Raw genomic sequence first — 12,647 nt, forward strand, 5'->3', positions numbered from 1 at the left:
ATGTCTTTATGACTCCTGTACCATGCACGGTGAAGCTGCTCTTTGTAATCTGTCGTTACGTCTCTCTGCAGTCAATCAGAATTTCGCGCATCGTCCGCCAATCCCTCGTCGTAAAGAATACGTTTGAACGACTCGTGAACACACTGTCTATACACGACTTTTGTTCTGTGTACCATTCAGGCGAAAATAAATTACTTCAATTTTAAACATTCATAAAACGCGGCACTTATGGCCTATTACACATTTAGTGAAATGAGTTAAATTTTATATGATCTAAATTGTGATCAAGCTGAAGAACAGTTTACTAAAATTTAACTAATGTGCTCTTTCATTACGACAGTGGTTGGTATTACCAAAATAATTGAGCGCTCAGGCAGCAATCAGATACCATGGCACACAACAGGTTACTTAAGTGGTAGGCACCACATAATTTTAGTTTAAAAAGTATAAAATATCATGTGAGCAAACAAGCTCGTGAAATACAACAACTACGCTCAGAAAACGGACGCCCTCCCACTCAGCTGTTTCCAATACAGGCTCGACATGGACCCTCAGATGGGAGCAGCAACGGTCACGAATGGGGACTAAAAATTCTCTGGACTAGTGGTTATCTACAACAGACTGACATCTGCCTCAAAAAAACTAGAAACACAATAACTCATTACAACACATCATCTGTAAAATTAGTTCATGAAATTAATTAAAATATGGATCTACTGTCATTGAAGGAATTCTGGTACCACCATCAATAGAATCCGTTTCAGGCTATTAAAAACACAATAACAACTGGCCTCCCAATAACTGGTAATAATTTAGGAAACATGATTTCAATATTATGCGCATGTCTGTTAGTCCAAACACAAACGTAACAGTAATGTTATTAAAATTCAGAAATAAATATATCCAAGGAAATATTTTATCTGTATATACACTACTGGCCATTAAAACTGCTACACCAAGAAGAAATGCAGATGATGAACGGATATTCATTCGACAAATATATTATACTAGAACTGACATGTGATTACATTTTAACGCAATTTGGGTCCATAGGTCCTGAGAAACCAGTACCCAGAACAACCACCTCTGGCCGTAATAACGGCCTTGATACGACTGGGCATTGAGTCAGACAGAGCTTGGATGTCGTGTACAGGTACAGCTGCCCATGCAGCTTCAACAAGAGTAGTGACTGGCGTATTGTGACGAGCCAGTTGCTTGGCCACCATTGACCAGACGTTTTCAATTGGTGAGAGATCTGGAGAATGTGCTGGCGAGGACAGCAGTCGAACATTTTCTGTATCCCGAAAGGCCCGTACAGGACCTGCAACATACGGTCGTGCATTATCCTGCTGAAATGCAGGGTTTCGCAGGGATCGAATGAAGGGTAGAGCCAAGGGTCTTAACACATCTGAAATGTAAAATCCACTGTTCAAAGTGCCGTCAGTGCGAACAAGAGGTGACCGAGACGTGTAACCAGTGGCACCCCATACCATCACGCCGAGTGATACGCCAGTATGGCGTTGACGAATACACGCATCCAATATGCGTTCACCGCTTGTCACCAAACAGGTATGCGACCATCATGATGTTGTAAACAGAATCTGGATTCGTTCGAAAAAATGACGTTTTGACATTCGTGCACCCAGGTTCGTCGTTGAGTACACCATCGCAGGCGCTCCTGTCTGTGCTGCAGCGTCAAGGGTAACCGCAGCCATGGTCTCCGAGCCGATAGTCCATGCTGCTGCAGACGTTGTCAAACTTTTCTTGCAGATGGTTGTTGTCTTGCAAACGTTCCCATCTGTTGACTCAGGGATCGAGACGTGGCTGCACGATCTGTTACAGCCATGTGGATAAGATGCCTGTCATCTCGAGTGCTAGTGATACGAGGCCGTTGGGATCCAGCACGGCGTTCCGTATTACCCTCCTGAAACCACCGATTCCATATTCTGCTGACAGTCATTGGATCTCGACCAACGCGTGTAGCATTGTCGCGATACGATAAACCGCAATCGCGATAGGCTACAGTCCGACCTTTATCAAAGTGGAAACGTGATGGTACGCATTTCTCCTCCTTACACGAGGCATCACAACAACGTTTCACCAGGCAACGCCGGTCAACTGCTGTTTGTGTATGAGAAATCGGTTGGAAACATTCCTCATGTTAGCACGGCTCCACCGGTGCCAACCTTGTGTGAATGTTCTGTAAAACTAATCATTTGCATATCACAGCATCTTCTTCCTGTCGTTTAAATTTCGCGTCTGTAGCCCGTCATCTCCGTGGTGTAGCAATTTTAATGGCCAGTAGTGTATTTTCAGGAGCGACCGGACGTCTTAACTCCGTCGTGTGGTATAAATACAATAACCAGGCGGTACTTAAGCTAGGGCCAGCAAACTGCTTTCAATGGCGGTTAAACCTTGCCAGTAGGGGTTTACAACGGAATGTCTGAGCACTCCAGGCCCTCGTAAATGATCACACCACATACACCTTAAGACATTACGTACTAAACAAATTGTAATCAACACACTGCAGGCCACATTCTGTAGGAGTAGACGGCCGCCCAAGAAAATACAGTCAACAGCACAATTTATAGGACAAGCAAGGCTCTTACGCTATTGCTTGTTCGACGAAACCAGATGCCACAGATCCCGATGCCAGGAGACATTCAGCAAGCGGAAAAAACACCAACGACCTCCCTTTAACGTCTCCTTCCACGTCGGCGGCATTTGCCACGGCGCCGTCACCCGGGTAACAGCCCCTTTTAGACGTGTCCTGCTTGCTGGCTGAGACCGGACCTTCGCTGTCCGACGTAGTTCCCAGAACGCCGTTACTGCTCGGCGTCCAAACGCAAAATCACTCCCTCTTCCTCAGCTTTTCCTCTCATCCGATCGGCCCGGTAGATGGCGCCAGCGCGCGCTCTGCCAACACCGCCGTAAAATGATCCATACCGCCGGCAGGAGCATCGCTGTTCGAGCCACACGGCTCAGAGGGAGATGTGATGGTGGAGAATGCTTGATTGACTCATGCCACTTCCTCGCGGTACTGCACGGGAGCTAACGTGCTGCTCAACTGAAACAGCAGCAGGAATATTAATTTCGCCGTCTCCTGTCTTCACTTGTTTTCTTCTGTTACGTTGTCTAGGTGTTACGCTACCACATTCATGTAAATGGTTGAAGAGGTTGTTAAATAATTGTCCAGATAGTTGACGAATATTGAGGTATCTTGCCGCATACACAGTACAAGAACGAACTGTATTCTTCCTAGACACTCCATGCACCAAGGGCATGTCCGTTTTTTCTGCTCTGGTAAATGCCATCGTGCACTCACGTCCTACTGCTCGGACTGTCACACACTAACTGACTAGCAAGTCACAGTGCACTCACGGAACACACAAGCACACTGTAAGCAAAAATAATAACACCATACCTAGCAGCTACGCAGGTTGAGTGGCACAAACAAGTGTCGGTGTAGAAACATTTCAAAATACGATATTTCGTAAACGATTCGGACTATAATCCTGCAATAAACACCACTGACATTATAATTTACAATAATTGTAATCAGATAATGTCAATAGGCACCGTTCCATTTAAAAATGTGTATGTTTTCACAATAAATACACTTTCTAAGTATTATTACAATCCGTTTATTGGATAACAGTATGAACCTCTGACTATCAACATACTCACTGGAAACCGCACGTCAGTAACACTTCCCATTTCCGCAATGTTTGCGGTGGACAGTTTAGGTGACTCATATTGTATTTTGAAAACTGTCTGTTCCACAGGAAAGGTTTACCATAGGTTCAAATTATCATTTACAGGTAAATAATGCCAGTTTCTCCAAATCTAAAAAGACACACTTGCAAATAAAATGCCCAGTACCATGTTTTTGTCGTGTCTGTAACACACCAAAGGTAAATTAGTGAAACATAGTGTCATCAGACAAATTAATTGGTACAGACTAGCAACCCACACAGCTTTGAACGGGTAGCAGTGAGTATTTTTGGGCGAACCACTGATGTACCGGTAATACGTTGTGTATATAAATGTTCCTCGTGAATCAGTCAATTAGCGAAAACCGTGTCTAAACCCCTGCGATAGTTCCTGAGATTAGCCTTCACAAAGACAGGAGACAGGAAAACTCGGTAGGGGACTTCAGTTTATAATATGCATAGATCTACGAAAGAGACATAAAATTTCACTACGGTACATTCGTTGTAAAAGTCACGTATCAAAACGCTCCCGATTCTGTCATACAACAGGCTGTGACTAGTTCGTAAAAGGCTTACACAATCCAGCTCTTGAAAAACTATCTAAACGCATCAGGTTGAATTATTACTAAATAGCGAGCAATTAATTCTGGATATTAACGACGTCGTAATAGACATTTCAGAAATGTTCACATTTCTTTCGTTATCCGACGGGGGCAGAGCGTATATGCAAAGAGCTTGTGGCACTACATTTAGCAAAGTGTACGGACGGGCTCTTACTCTTCGTAAGAACGGTCCAAATTGGCGAGCTCCCGGACAGGGCTGAGAGGCAGCAACGTGACGCATTCACGAATGCTGTGTCACATGATTACTTCCGTGGCAGCTTTATTTTCATCCGGTCTCTTGTGGAATTAGCTGCCATTATACGGCGCAGTTATACGGCTCGGCAGCTCATAATTATGGGATCTCAGAAATTAAATGGCCGGATGTATTTATTTTCAACGGCAATGAATTAGGAATATCCGGGCCTCAAGCTGTGAGACTGTTACCACCCAGCAGCCTGTCCTTTTTCATTAACTCCACAGCGAAAGAGTCATGTCTGATGTTAAAACGTCATTACCGCACAGAGGACTCCAATATTGTGCATCGCAGGACAAACAGCGCCCTGAAACAACCCTATAACCTTACTCTCACGTTCTTCAGCATATTTTCATAATGATTTTCGTCCATGAACAAAACTTCAGTAAATTCCATATCGGAATAAATTCTGAACGTAACTACCGTTAATCAACTCAACAAAAACGTCAAGCTTTCCATATGTACAAACAAAGGTTTCCAAGTTTATATCTGCCCTGTATGCTCCTTAATCCTTCTTATCTTATTCTCATGATCCCTACGCGAGCTTTGCGAGATATATAACAGTGGATGGAGATGTCACCAGAATTTAAATGGCTTTGCAGGAGCTATTTTTTACACTTACTTTTAGAACTTAAAAATGAAAACGTGATTATTCCATCGGGCGATGGAAAAGAGAATGGGAATTTGGGACTATGTGATCACATCGTAACAACTATATCGTTTCGTCAAAGAAACATGACATGTTTCAAGAGGCGATTCGTTGCAACAATAAACTTTGCTTATTGCCACATAATTATGTACTCGTAGAACTAACTAGGCGAAAGAATAGGCGACTGCCACTATCTCCCTCCTGCTCTCTCTTACATTCCTTCCTTCCTGCTGCTGCTGTCTCTTCCTAATGTCACTCTCTCTCCCTTCCTCATTTTCATTTATTGTCATTTTTTCTCTATCTCTGGCTCTCACCCATTTCCACTGTCTCCTTCTCTTCATTCCTCTCCCACTAGCACTGTCTCCTTCACTCTTTTCCTAGCACTGCTCTATCACTGATAACCATGTTCTATTGCCACTATGTCCCTCTCATTCTCCCAGACTACCCTTCTTTATTTCTCTCTTCCTACATAACAATCACAGACCACTATAGTCCAGTATTTACAACTTTTCTGTCTCTTTCCAACTGCTGCTCTCTCGTTCTGTCTCAGCATAAAACCGCACAAATATGTTCGCAGGCCAAAGGTCTTGGGAAGGTGGTGAGGAAGGTAGCAAGTGGCGGCTAGTACCCCATTTTTCAGTCAGTATTTTAAACGAGGGCATATTAGCTTCTTTTTTTTTCGCTCACAGCCTGGGGGATGTTTCCAGAATTAGATTTTCACTCTGCAGCGGAGTGTGCGCTGATTTGAAACTTCCTGGCAGATTAAAACTGTGTGCCCGACCGCAATATCCTTTCTTTCAGGAGTGCTAGTTCTGCAAGGTTCGCAGGAGAGCTTCTGTGAAGTTTGGAAGGTAGGAGACGGATACTGGCAGAAGTAAAGCTGTGAGTACCGGGCGTGAGTCGTGCTTCGGTAGCTCAGATGGTAGAGCACTTGCCCGCGAAAGGCAAAGGTCCTGAGTTCGAGTCTCGGTCGGTCACACAGCTTTAATCTGCCAGGAAGTTTCATACCAGCGCACACTCTGCTGCAGAGTGAAAATCTCATTCTGAAATTGTGATAGTTTACTCTGAAATAACATGTAACTTATTTTCCATCTCAGGCCGGATTTTACATGCACAATTTTTTTATGTACTTTAGTACTGCAACAGGAGATTCCTAGCACCCTTCACAGCACATTTCTCCGTGATATGTCGCTTAATAAACTATGTTTTCAGCTCACACTTGATTTTACGTTAGTATTTGACCCACTTCATGTCTGAAACTTACAAAGGCATTAAGAAAATTTTCCAAACCGGTTGAGATCGGAATCTTAGGAATACATAGTACAGCCATTCGCTGTGCATAGCCGTCTAGGAATCTATGGCCCGCTCTTGGCACGAAAAAATTTTAAAAAAAGAAACTTTTATTGGAGTTTTCTAAGGAACCGTCCACGAACTAATGATGCTTCCATAAGCCATTTAAGTCCATAGTAGACCATATGAAATGCAGAACATTTCATATAACATCTCAGTATTTTACAATTTATTGTTAATAACTAAAATTTTCTTCTCTAATATTTTTTCTATTTATAATACTTTTTAAGTGGTTGGTGGCTACGTGCACAAATATTAGTGGAGGAGTAGTGTCAAGGTCTAAAGCAAGTTACCAAGATGGAGATTCCAGCCTCATTCCTTCTGAATAGGTATCTGATTTCTAAACTAGTCAGTCTCTGAATCGCTATAAGCATACAAAAATAAGAGCTTTTTTTGAAAGGCAATTAAGCAAGAAGGTCCCTCATAGAAAACGCAGTTCTTAAGATAAGACAAATATGTTTCTGGAGAATTCGCACTATCCGTGTAACAAGACGCTAGGAATAGCACATAAACTACAAAGTAACGTGCGATGGGAACAATCTCGGAAATACAATGAAATGACTTAATGAAACCACAGAAAACTGGAATCTAGTCGAAAGGATTGGAATTCGAAATGAGTTATTCAAGAATATCAGTTCAGTGTACATTGAATCATTTGACATATACCAGCCACAAACAGTGTTGTGTCCAACTTATTTTATATTGATGCATTTGTAGCCCTGGGTCTCATAGCAACAGAAACCATAAATTTACTTTAATGTAAAAAGGAAGTCTGTCACCGCAGACACTATCATCACAAATAGCTCATAAGACATTTAGGACATTACATGGGAGTCCTTAAGAAGAAGAAACTCAGCACAAAAAAAAAAGTGGCTACAGCATTTCCAAAATTCAAACTATCTCGACGTATAATGCAAAGAAACTTAACATCCTGAAAGATTTTCATCTGGAAGACCAGCGAATAAACTCCTCGAAACGTGTACATACCGCACTTTATCAAATAAATTAGCCATAGCTAACATTAAGGATATCTTCAACAGCAGTAACCTACAGTGAAACTAACAGGTAATGTAAATCACTGTAGTCAAAAGTTTGAACATTTCTGATACTGAAAATCACTTGCTACTACTTTCGGTGTGGTTGCCTTGGACAACCTGGAAGAAATATACAAATTCCATTACGCGAAAATATAGGTTGCTTTAAAATAGACAAAACTAACAAATGGGCAATAGCTGTAAACATCGGGCAAAGCACTCAGTATTTCATGCTACGTAATTTAAGTCTCTTGTAACCAAAAGTTTGGATAACATTTTTCGGAACAGCGATCTTATCATCTCTATAAAATAAGTGAAAAAACAATTCAGTTCGGGATGGGTATTTTATTAAAATGACCGGTTTCGACCTAGCTTAGAGCATCGTTAGACAGCACCATCAGCTGAAGTTGACGATGTGTAGAACAGTCAGTTGACCTGATCTTGCAGCCTCTAAAAAAATAAAAAAAAGGTAAAATGAAAACAACGTATGAGCTGCAAACATACTCCAACAAATGTGCATAACAAGACAAAATAGTGAGTAAAAAATTCCACAATGACGAATTCTTCGTTTGACTTCTAACTGCACACCCACCCAATCACACACACACACACACACACACACACACACACACACACACACACACACTCGCACAGAATCAATAGGAGCCTCGTTACACAAAAATTGTGTTGTCTCAAATTTTGTTAGATATAACATCATACAAGTAAGTAGAGACGGAGGAATATAATTATGACAACAGTGACATGGTATTGCCATCTGCTTGTAATTTACAGCAATGTAATTTGGAACTAAAAGTGAAACACTTCACTCCTTTTAGTCTAGATGACATTTGCACGGAAGAGCATTTATAATCTGATTCTAACAAGTGTAAATTCTACTCTGTCAGAGTCGTTGTGTCGATATAGAAAGCCGAGAATCGATACTGTGTATTGCTTACGCGTTGCTGTGGCAGTTGGTTGACAGTACTGGATGCTTTCGACTATGTAACATGAAGAGAATAAAGTTCTACAAGGGATAATACTTCGTTGTGTGTGTGTGTCAAATCTTATGGGACTTAACTGGAAAGGTCATCAGTCCCTAAGCTTACACACTACTTAACCTAAATTATCCTAAAGACAAATACACACACACACACACACACACACACACCCATGCCCGAGGGAGGACTCGAACCTCCACCGGGACCATCCGTAATACTTCGTACATGCATCCACTGAACTACTATGGACAGAGTAAACATCCAGTGTTTCATACTACAGACGGCAGAAATTTAGCAAGCTATTTGTACGCAATATCTGCAACGGACAGCGCCAAACACTCTAAGACATCGACTCTCTATTCGATGCGGTACTCTTCACTGAAAACAATTGTACTCCGGGCAATGAGATTCCAGACCGAAGACTGGACACTCACTGGACAGCTGTGGGATACCATCTTGACTGTTGCCAACCATACGGCCCGACAACCGTGAGTGATGGTCTGGGATGCCGTTTCATCTTATAGGACGACCCCTTTGGTTGTCATCCGCTGCACCACTACAGCACAGCTATAAGTCGACGACATTTTACACCAAGTTTTGTTGCCCTTCATGTCTAGCCATTAAGGACTTAAGTTTCACCAAGATAATGGCCATCAGTACACGATGAGAATTTCTACTGTTTGTCTTCGTGCTTGTCGAACCCTACCTTGACCTGTAAGATAGCCAGATCTCTACGCAATTGAGAACGTTTGGAGTGTTTTGGGCAGGGCCCTCTAAACATCTCGGGATTTGGACGATCTAACGTGCCAATTGGACATAATTTGAATCGATATCCCTCAGGAGGGCATCCAACTTCACCAATCAATGCCAATGCAACCGCTTCCGTGAGGGCCAGATGATGACGACAGCGTTATTGAGTTGCTCAATTTGTAAAGCTCTTCTTTTGAATAAATCATCCAATTTTTGTGAAATTTTAATCACTTATTTGTAAATGTACGCACGTCACTCTACCGATTTAGGCCCCATTCGGATGTTTTTTTCGTGGGGCATCGCTTTCTACTTTTTTATTTTTTCCCCCTTAGAGTGTGTTTTACGAAAAAGTGTTGTATTGCTGAAGTTAGCATTATTTATGTTCAGTATACTACAATTGTGTGCAGTGCTTGTTGATGATGTTTTAGAGAGATACACTGTCGAGATTAAATAAGTTTGAAAAATTGTGAATGGTATCTGCGAAATGAGTCAAACCTCTATACAAAAACAGTTGCAGTAGAATAAAAAATCTGTAATACATTTGTTAATGATAACACAGTCTTCTCCACGCCTGTAATCCACCAGGATTTCAGCAAAAAAATATGAGGGTTCTTCAAAGTGATCCATTCAGTATTACTGATATATTATAGGTCTATTATCGATTTTTTAATGTTTTGTCTTTGAGATAAGTATATCGAATCCCTGTACAAGAATACGCATATCAACTACTAAAAAGTCGGAATCACGTGCGAAGTAGGACAAAGCTGTTCGGAACCACACAAAAAGGACGTGAAATTACAGCACCACATTCTCGCGTGTGTTTCCTGAGAACCTTGTCTGATTGTGGAATTAAGATGTGTATTTTTTAGGGCTCGTCGCATGCTCCACGCCACACGCCTACATCCCACTGGGCCGCAGATATCTCGCATTTCGTGTCGCTTAATAGCAAGTTCGCGCTTGAGAAAAGGTTTGCGCTCTATCGTGTTGTCACACCGAGAAGGGGCGGGCGGACATGTACAGATGCAATCTGCGATGTCCGACCACGCCCCTCTTTTCGTCTGTTTGTGTTTGCAACCCTGCTGCTTTGCGGGAGACGGAGGGAGACAGATATAAGTGGTAAAAGGAAGGTGGGGGGGGGGAGGGGGGGGTTGGGGGGGGGGGGAGAAGTGTGTTGGAGATTGTGTGTATACTGGGACATTGTGAGCCCAAAGACGTCGAGAGGAACAGTTTATAACTGCTTGCACGTTAATTTTCTGACTAATGCAAGACTAAATTGTCATATCCCGATGTTTGCATTTGACTCGCGATTTTATTGGTCTAACAAATACGATGACACCATCGATGAACTGAGAGTTTATAACAGTACAGACGTTGGACAGTATTGTTAGTTTTTGGGTAATGGCAGTAAATAACAAACCGTCAAGCATATCGACCGTCCAGGCAGCTGTGGCGAAATTCATGCCAACCATACTGATAGAAGAACGTGATATTGTCCACTGACACAGTTTCCTCATCCGAATGGGTGGTCTACCAACTTTCAAAACTTGTGCAATACCACTTAAGGTACAACATATTTTAACTACACATGGTGGTCTGCCTCCGCGGCTGACTGCCATACAGCGGACCCGGGTTCCATATCCGGTACAGCAAGGGACTTTTCCTTGTTCGCAGTATTGGAACGGGGGACATCCAACCTCGTGATGCCACCTGAGGAGCTACTTCACCGAGTAGTACCAGCTCCCTCGATACCGCATCCACTGACGACACTACACTGGACTCGTATTCGTGAAGACGACAGTTCAAATCCCTCTCTGGTCACCCGGGTTTAGGTTTCCGTGATTTCCCTAAATCGCCCCGGGCAAATGCCACGATGTTTCCTTTCAAAATGTCACGCCTGATTTCCTTCCCCATCCTCTCATAATAAGACCTTTTGTTCGCCCCGTCTCTAATGACCGCGCTGTCGAGCTGTCTTTAAACTCTAGTGTTTCTTATTTCCTTCCAATGATTGGCGGAGGATGACTTTGGTACTAATGAGTCTGTCACTGTCTGTGAACGCAGTTGCATTTACGTTTCATACGCTAACTGAAGGAGAACCCACTGTTTAGCTGGAGACCTTTCCTCCAAGCTAGATTATAATAGAAACATGTTATAAGCGTTATGAAAATCTGTGAAGTATCGGAACTCGTGCCTGAAGCGTTGGAGAGACTATGTAAATGACATCTGAGTGGTTAGCTCTTCTTATGTTTTTTACTACGTGATTAGGGACCCGCAGATAAGAAACAGTTTTAGCCAGTTCTTGTTTCATTAAGTAACGTCTCAAGTCAGGATAGAAATAATATAAAAATAATTTTCTCCAGCTTCGGAAACGCCAGTGTAAGTTGAGTCACTAATTAAGTCCCCCCCCCCTCCTCCCTCAGCATGGAAACAGCGGACTGAATACTTTAAATGTCATAGTTTAGTGTCTTAACGATAGATTTCCACTCGATTTGTGGATTTTAGCCGGCCGCGGTGGTTTCGCAGTTCTAGGCGCGCAGTCCGGAACCGCGCGACTGCTACGGTCGCAGGTTCGAATCCTGCCTCGGGCATGGATGTGTGTGATGTCCTTAGGTTAGTTAGGTTTAAGTATTTCTAAGTTCTAGGGGACTGATGACCACAGCAGTTGAGTCCCATAGTGCTCAGAGCCATTTGAACCATTTTTTGGTGGATTTTAATACACGACAGGGTAACTGATCATGTGTTTTTCTCAATGACGAATCACACATTTGTGTTGACACAGCCTGAAATTCTGAAGAAAACTGCTAATATGTGTTCCTGGGGAATCATCGCAGAAGTTTCGCTTGTGCAGACAGGCGTCGTTCGGACCAGAGTATGCTTAAGTCGAAAGCCAGTAAAGGCGCTGTTGACCATGGTGTTGGCGCCCTAAGTGCAACATTACATAACTGTAGTGAAAACTGAAGAATTAGTAAAGTGGCCCACTAGATATCGAAAAAAACGTCTAAACACGTAGGAGTCTGGTTGACGATCCACCCATCTACGGGAGACATACCGTTGCAGGTACTGTACTGTCATGTGGCTAGGGCCTCCCGTCGGGTAGACCGTTCGCCTGTTGCAGGTCTTTCGATTTGACGCCACTTCGGCGACCTGCTCGTCGATGGGGATGAAATGATGATGATGACAACACAACACCCAGTCCCTGAGCAGAGAAAATCTCCGACCCAGCCAGGAATCGAACCCGGGCCCTTAGGATTAACAGTCTGTCACGCTGACCACTCAGCTACCGGGGGCAGACACCGTTGCA

Source organism: Schistocerca gregaria, chromosome 1, assembly GCF_023897955.1.
Source record: "Schistocerca gregaria isolate iqSchGreg1 chromosome 1, iqSchGreg1.2, whole genome shotgun sequence".
Lineage (NCBI taxonomy): Eukaryota > Metazoa > Arthropoda > Insecta > Orthoptera > Acrididae > Schistocerca > Schistocerca gregaria.